The following is a 7,833-nucleotide window of genomic DNA, read 5'->3' on the forward strand; positions in this document are numbered from 1 at the left end:
GAGTCTCACTCAGTCATCCAGACTGGAGTGCAGTGGCTGCTCCTGGCCACCACAGCCTCGACCTGCTGGGCTCCGGCGATCCTTCTGCCTCAGTCTTCCAAGTAGCTGGAACTACAGGCATGCACTACCATGCCCGGCTAATTTTTGATTTATTGTAGAGATGAGGTCTCGCCAAGTTGCCCAGGCAGGTCTTGAACCTGCAGGCTCAGGCAATCCACTCACCTCAGCCTCCCAAAGGCGTGGGATTACAGGCTGAGCCACTGAGCCCGGCTGATATCTCTGTTCTTAAAGAAGACTCTGAGTTTGTTAAAAGTAATGACCTGGACTCCATCAAGACTATTCCTCTTATTATTCTTTGAATTATTTTAGAAATACTTTAGCTGCTCCTGTCTTTATTTTCCAAAAAACTCAAAGGGACCAAAAATACAAATCATAATTTTATTTACAGTCAGCCCTCCATATCCATGGGTTCCTCATTCTTGGATTTGACCAACTGTAGATCGAAAATAATTGGGAAAAGGCCAGTTGCTGTGGCTCATGCCTGTAATTCCAGCACTTTGGGAGGCTGAGGTGAGAGGATTGCTTGAGCCCAGGAGTTTGAAACAAGCCTAGGCAACATAGTGAAACCTCATTTCTACCAAAAATTTAAATACTTAACTGAACATGGTGGCATGTGCCTGTGGTCTCAGTTATACAGAGACAGAAGGATCACCTCAGGAGATCAAGACTGCAGTGAGTCTTGATAATGCCACTGCACTCTGCCTGGGTGACAGAGTGAGACCTCAACTAGAAAGAAAGAAAGAAAGAAAGAAAGAAAGAAAGAAAGAAAGAGAGAGAGAGAGAGAGAGAGAGAGAGAGAGAGAGAGAGAGAGAGAGAGAGAGAGAGGGAGAGAGGGAGAGAGGAAGGGAGGGAGAGAGGGAGAGAGGAAGGGAGGGAGGGGAATAGAGAGGGAGAGAAAGAAGAAGGGAGGGAGGGAGGGAGAGAAGGAAGGAAGGAAAAGAAGGAAAGACAGAAAGAAATGAATATCTCTGAGGGGGAGAAAACTCCAAGAAGCTGGAATTTGCTCCATGCAGGGTACTACATTGAGTTCATGGAAATGATGTGTAGGTATTGTATTAAGTATTATAAGTAATCTAGAGATGACTTAAAGTTTAAAGGGAGACATGAATTGGTTATATGCAAGTGACACTCTGTATTATATAAGAAACTTGAGCATCCACTGATTTTGGTATCTGTGGGTTTGTGGGGGAGAGGTGCGGTGCAGGGGAGGGTCCTGGATCCAATCCTCTACTGATACCCAGGGATGACTGTATTTACATATATATTCAGAAATGCATAGCTTAAGCAACTTTACTCCATTTTACACATTATAGATAATTTAATTTAAATAAATTATTTTGAATTTTTAATATATTTTACTAAAGAATAGCTGATTATTTGATACTGTGGCAGTTGAAGATGATTAGGGTTCCATTAAATTCATATAGATTATCTGCAGATCAAGGAGCTCCTAATGTATTTGAGCTTTGTCCATTACCTTCAGAGCTATTCTAGTTCATCACAAGTTTGAGCACAATATGTCTTCTCAGAAAGTCCATAAAAATACTACTAGCTGTGATGACGAATGCAAAGATGTGTGAATATTTAGGAAGAAGGGTTTAGGTAGAAGACAGCTGTTTTGACTTGGTTTTATCCCCAATGAATTGTCTTAAAATAACCAATTAATAGATCTGTGGACACAAACTTAATTTTTAAATAAACTACATATGTTGATTCCTTCATGAGGAGTATAAATTGAAGGAGATGAGGTTAGCCACATATAACTGACAAATAAGGACTTTATATATAATCTGTTTCTTTTTTCTTTTTTTTAGTTGGAGTTTCACTCTTTGCCACGCAGGCTGGAGTGCAGTGGCATGCTCACAGCCACCGCAGTCTCAACCTGCTGGGTTCAGGCAATCCTTCCGCCCCAGCCTTCCAAGTGACTGGAACTACAGCCACATGCCACCATGCCCGGCTAGTTTTTGTGATTTATTTTAGAGACAAGTTCTCACCAAGTTTCCCAGGCTGATTTCGAATCCCTGGGCTCAGGCAATCCGCTCTCCTTGGCCTCCCAAAGTGCTGGTGAGCCTCCGCACCTGGCCAATCTGTTTCTTAGGGAAGCAGAAAAATGCAGTGGTTAAACATATTGATTTGGAATCAAATTTCATGGGTTCAAATTCCATCTCAGTTACCTAGTAGCTTTGTAACTTTATGTCTCTGAATTTCATTTTCTTCATTCATAAAGAGAGGAAAATAATATCATATATTTCACAGTTTAATTGTGATGGGTAATGAAATTGTGTTTATAAAGAGTTTAGCATAAGTTCAAAATTAAAGTTAAATTATTTTTTGCATATGCTAACATGTGCTTAACCAGGTGCTGTCCGAGGTCCTGAGTTGAGCTCTGAAACACAGACCATATGACACAATCCAAACCACATGAGCAACTTACCCAGAGCTGTACAGTATGGACGGTCTATCAAGTAGATGGCTTCCCATTAATTTAGGCAATATATATGTGTGTGTACACACACACACACACACACACACACACACACACACACACACACACGTAGGGCCATTGTTTTGATTAAATCGAAGAGGGATTATTGACAGATTGCTTCATATACATTTTATGCATTTTATGATGGTATTAAGTATCACCAAAACAATTAGCCTCTAATGTAGACAGCTGTTTTTACTTAATTTGTAACTCCCATGAGTTATCTAAGTTGACTAAGTGATACATTTTTGGACACAATAAAATACATAAGAGATTTCTTCATTAATGAGTTTGTTTTCTAATGATATAATTTTATCAAAGAATCAAATGACTAACTGGTCCATTACTTTTATTTTTATCTACCATGAATATAGAACACTAGCTTAGCTGTTAGTAATGTACAAAAGCTATATAAACTGAACCTTTCTTATTACAAGATACAAGCATTTACTACAAAATAAAGCCACTACAGAATTACAAGGGGTAACTGCCATAAGTCTTCTTGGGTGGTGTGGGAATTATGGCAAAAATATAAAATCTAAATACACTGTGTAAAATTATTTACACCATCATCCCATACTAATACATTTATCTGCTCCATTAAAAGTAAGGGGGTGGTTGGGTGCAGTGGCTCACACCTGTAATCCCAGCACTTTGGGAGACCAAAGTTGGAGAATTGCTTGAGCTCAGGAGTTCAAAACTAGCTTGGGCAACTTAGCAAGATCTCTTCTTTACAAAAAATAAAAAAAGTTAGTTGGGCATAATGGCACATGCCTGTAGTCCCAGCCACTTGGGAAGCTGAGGTGGAAGGATTGCCTGAACCCAGGAGTTTGAGGCTGCGGGGAGCCATGATAGTGCCACTACACTCTAGCCTGGGCAACAGAGTGAAACCCTCTACTTAAAAAAAAAAGTTAGGGGAATGAATGCAAAATCAAGAGTTGAGCAGGTCACACTGAAATTAGCAAATCAGAAAAAAGGATCCAAGTAAGTCCTCAAAATAGGTAGTGGCTGAAGAGTGTGAAGCCAAAATGTTGAGTTTAAGAGTCAAGATAAGAATCAAGAATCAAGATAAGAATCAAGAATCAATCATTGCCTTACTAGACTCTGTTGTGGCCATGTGCTCTTCAAGCTATGGCCCCCGCCATGTTTCCTAAGCTTTGGCCCCTCCCCTCTCTCTCTCCCTCCCTAACTTACTTTAAAAATAAACTATATTTTCCAATCAAAAAAAAAAAAAAACAAGATAGGGTGATAAAGACACAGAAAGAAGAATAAGGATGAAAAAAATACTCTTGCCCGGTGAGTGGGCAAAATAAGTATAATCAGGGAACATACAAGAGAAGAAGGCTTACTCCTGGACTTTAAGCTCTCTTTGACAGAATAAACTGACTCCACTTAAAGATCCCAGGATGGAACAACTGCTGTGTAAACTTCTGCCAACCACTTAATCACTCTGAACCTGAGTTTTTCTCACCTGCCTATAAAAATAAAGTACGACTTATGCTAATACTATATGAATAAAATGAGGTAGCATATAAAGCACCGTGTATTGTTTGGGACATAGTAGGTGCTTGATGCTCAACACTGGCTTCACCTTGGGTCACAAAGGAGCACTTAAACTTATGCCTGGGCTTCACCCAGGACCCAATTAAATCAGTTTCTAGGAGGAAGTTGGGAATTGAATATTGTAAAAACCTCTCCTGATGCTTCTAATGTGCAGCCAATATTAAAATCCACTTATAATTGAATCAATGTCCATCATCTTCTCTCCCTTTCTATTCCCTCAAATACAAATATTTAAATATGTGTAAATGGAAATTTGTTATTAGAACCCATTTAACCTGAGAGGCATCTTACCTGTATTATGTTTATTTATTAACTTATTATGCTTGGGCTATAATATCCAGCAGGCAGATATGCTATCATCTATTAGACTGTGCTCAATAATCAAGATTCTTGGCTAGGTGTGGTGACTCATGTCTGTAATCCCGGCACTTTGGGGGGTGGAAGTGAGAGGATTTCCTGAGCCCAGGGGTTTGAGACCAGCCTGGGCAACTTGGTGAGACTTCGTCTATACAATAAATAAAAAAAATTAACCAGGTATGGTAACATGCACCTGTGGTTCTAGCTACTTGGAAGGCTGAAGCGGACAGATCATCTGAGCCTAGCAGGTCAAGGCTGTGGTGACTGTGAGCATACCACTGGACTCCAGCCTGGGCAACAGAGTGAAACTCTGATTCAAAAAAAAAAAAAAAAAGCTCTTCCAGAAATTATATTATTTTTTATATAATTTTTTAATTCTTGTCCACATTTTTATAGGCATATAAGCATTGCTGTCTCTCTTGCTCATCACCCACTTTTCCTAGAGCCTGGAACTGTTCATAGCATACAGAAAGCATTCAATAAATGTTTTGAATGAATGAATAAATGAACAACTTTGTAACCAAGAACATGGCCACCTTCACATTGTAATCTTAAATGCTCTCTGCTTAAAATAATGTCACCCCAATAAATCAGTGTCTGTATGGAGTCAAACAATGAAGTTAATAATTGTATGCCAACCAATTTGATCATCTAAATGAAACAGACAAACTCCTGGAAAGATACAAATGATTAAAACTGACTCAAGGAGAATTACAAAATCTGAAGAGTTGTATAATAAATACATTGAGTTAATACTTTGAAAACTTCTCACAAGGAAAATCCCAGGCCAGGATGACTTCACTGGTCAATTCTACCAAATTCTACCTTTAAAGAAGAATTAACATCAATCCTTCACAAACTCTTCTAAGAAATAGGACAGGGCACAATGCTTAACTTATTCTATGCAGCCAGTACTATTCTGATAGTAAAACCAGACAAACATCACAAGAAAACTACAGACCAGTACTTTTTAGGAATATAGATCTAAAAATACTGGCAAACAAAATCCATATAAAAAGAGTATACAATATGACCAAATGGGACTTATCGCAGGAATGCAAGATGGTTCAACTTATAATAAATTAATCATCAGATTAATACTATATTCTAAACAAAAGAACAAAAACCATATGATCATTTTAACAGATACATAAAAAGTGTTTGACAGATTTCAGCACTTTTTCATGATAAACACACAGGCTCAAATTTTACACATTGAAGGGATCAGTTATACAGGTTACTTTATGAGGCAATCCTTGCTTACATCAATAGATAAATACATTTGGGGTAACAATGAGTGTGGTACCAAATTAGAGGAAGGGGAAGGAATTGAATTGAATTCATAATTAATATTTTCACTAATAGAAAAAGGAAAAATATTTAATAACTTTATAAAAATGCCTAAATACCAATGCTACTTGATAAACATTTCAGGGAAGCCCAAAATGCTAGGATTCTGTGAATATGGCATGGGCCATTCCTCTTAATAAACCAAAACTCTAGAAATTTGCGGCAGCCACTCAGCAGGACTTGGGAGGCAATAAGATCCACAATTACAAACATCTAAATTCCTTCCCAAAGGAAAGAAGAAAGGAAGGAAGGGCCCTAAATTTCAGAATTTGCAAGATTTTTTACTCTTAAGCTATTCAGATATGTCAAAGATTCAAATATGTCTAGGAACCAAATTCATATCTAGTTTTATGAGAACAGAATGAGTCATTTGTGAGGCAAAGTAATCCTTGTGCCCAAATAATTTAGCATTAGAAGGGACTAGGTTTTTCATTGTTATTATTTTAATGCCCAGAAATATGCTTTGTTTGAGGTAGACTGCAGGACAAATACATCTTTCGAGTGTCAGATTTCAAGTGCCTTACTGCATCTTTTCCCAGTCCCTTACCTGTCATTATATGAAACTTTTATGACTACTTGCAGGCAAAAGCCAGAAACACAAAAGGAAGGAAAAAAAGGAAGAGCTCAGTAAATAACAGATCAGCAATTTAAGCTCAGCTGAAGAATTCAACTCTCAGACTCCAGACTGCTGAAGAGGCTGGATTCAGGTGTCATTAACACTGGTGAGTCAGAAAGATGAGCTTTAAGCCCCTTCACGTCTTACTATTAGTGTTGCTAACCTTGCTTTAACCATGAGCCAAACTATAGAATCTCACATCACTCACTTAATCTGCTTGACTCTCTTTCTTTACCTGCAAATTATCCTTTGAACATTGTACTCTCTTTTTATACACAATATTGCTATAAAATATTGCAAATAAAAGGTAATTAGAAAAGCAGTGACAGCTATAAATGGTGAGTGAAATTGTCTACAATGAAACCGGGTTTGGTGGCTCAGCCTGTAATCCCGTGGTTTGGGAGGCTGAGGTGAGTGGATTGCCTGAGCCCGCGGGTTCGAGACCTGCCTGGGCAACTAGGCAAGACCTCATCTCTACAATAAATCAAAAAATTAGCCGGGTGTGGTAGCGCATGCCTGTAATTTCAGCTACTTGGAAAGCTGAGGTGGAAGGATTGCCAGAGCCTAGGAGGTTGTGGCGGCCGGGAGCGTGCCACTGCACTCCAGTCTGGGTGACAGAGTGAGATTCCAACTCAAAAAAAAAAAAAAAAAAAAGAAAGAAAGAAAGAAAAGAAAAGAAAAAAAGAAATTATCTACAATGAAGATGGCTTACTGCAGGCGTAGTGAGGAGAGCTTTGATTTCTCCATCACAATAATAACCTACTTTTGTGTAAGGTTTTACTATGTGCCAGGAATTGTTATAAATACTTTTCTTACTTAAAAAAGAAACATATAATCTTTTTAGAAACCCTATGAGTTCAGCATTTTATCTGTAGAATGCAGAGAATAATAATTCTACATCCTAGAATTGCTGGAACAATCCCAGGCATAAAGGAAACATTCAATAAATGTTAGCTGTTATTATTCAGTTTACAATCTACTCTGTTTCGCTCCTTTAAAAGTGAAGCATTTGCTTTTCTCCAGTTTTTTGCCTCCTTTTTCCTTCTCCATAGTTTCACAAATGTCACACATGCAGCTTGTTCCCATGCTTTAGGATATAATTTTTAGAACTTAAAAGTTTGAATGCATTTAAACCAACAAAGTACTCCCTTGCTTGTTATCCCCTCTCCTATCTGTTCATTTCCTTTTTGCTGAGGTTTATGCTACACTCACCTTAGTAATAGTCCTGATATTTGAATCATATATTTAAATTTATACAGTATTTTGCATGTGCTTTTTCCATATGCTGAGTGATGTTCGGAGTTGAGCTGGAGAGTGAATTGGGCTTTGGAATGGTCTTTAAGTTTGAGTCTTGGCTCAGCATTTACTGGTTGTATAATTTGAAGCAATTCACTGACCTCA

This window comes from Carlito syrichta, unplaced genomic scaffold, assembly GCF_000164805.1.
Source record: "Carlito syrichta isolate Samal-C Ts95f unplaced genomic scaffold, Tarsius_syrichta-2.0.1 Scaffold308277, whole genome shotgun sequence".
Lineage (NCBI taxonomy): Eukaryota > Metazoa > Chordata > Mammalia > Primates > Tarsiidae > Carlito > Carlito syrichta.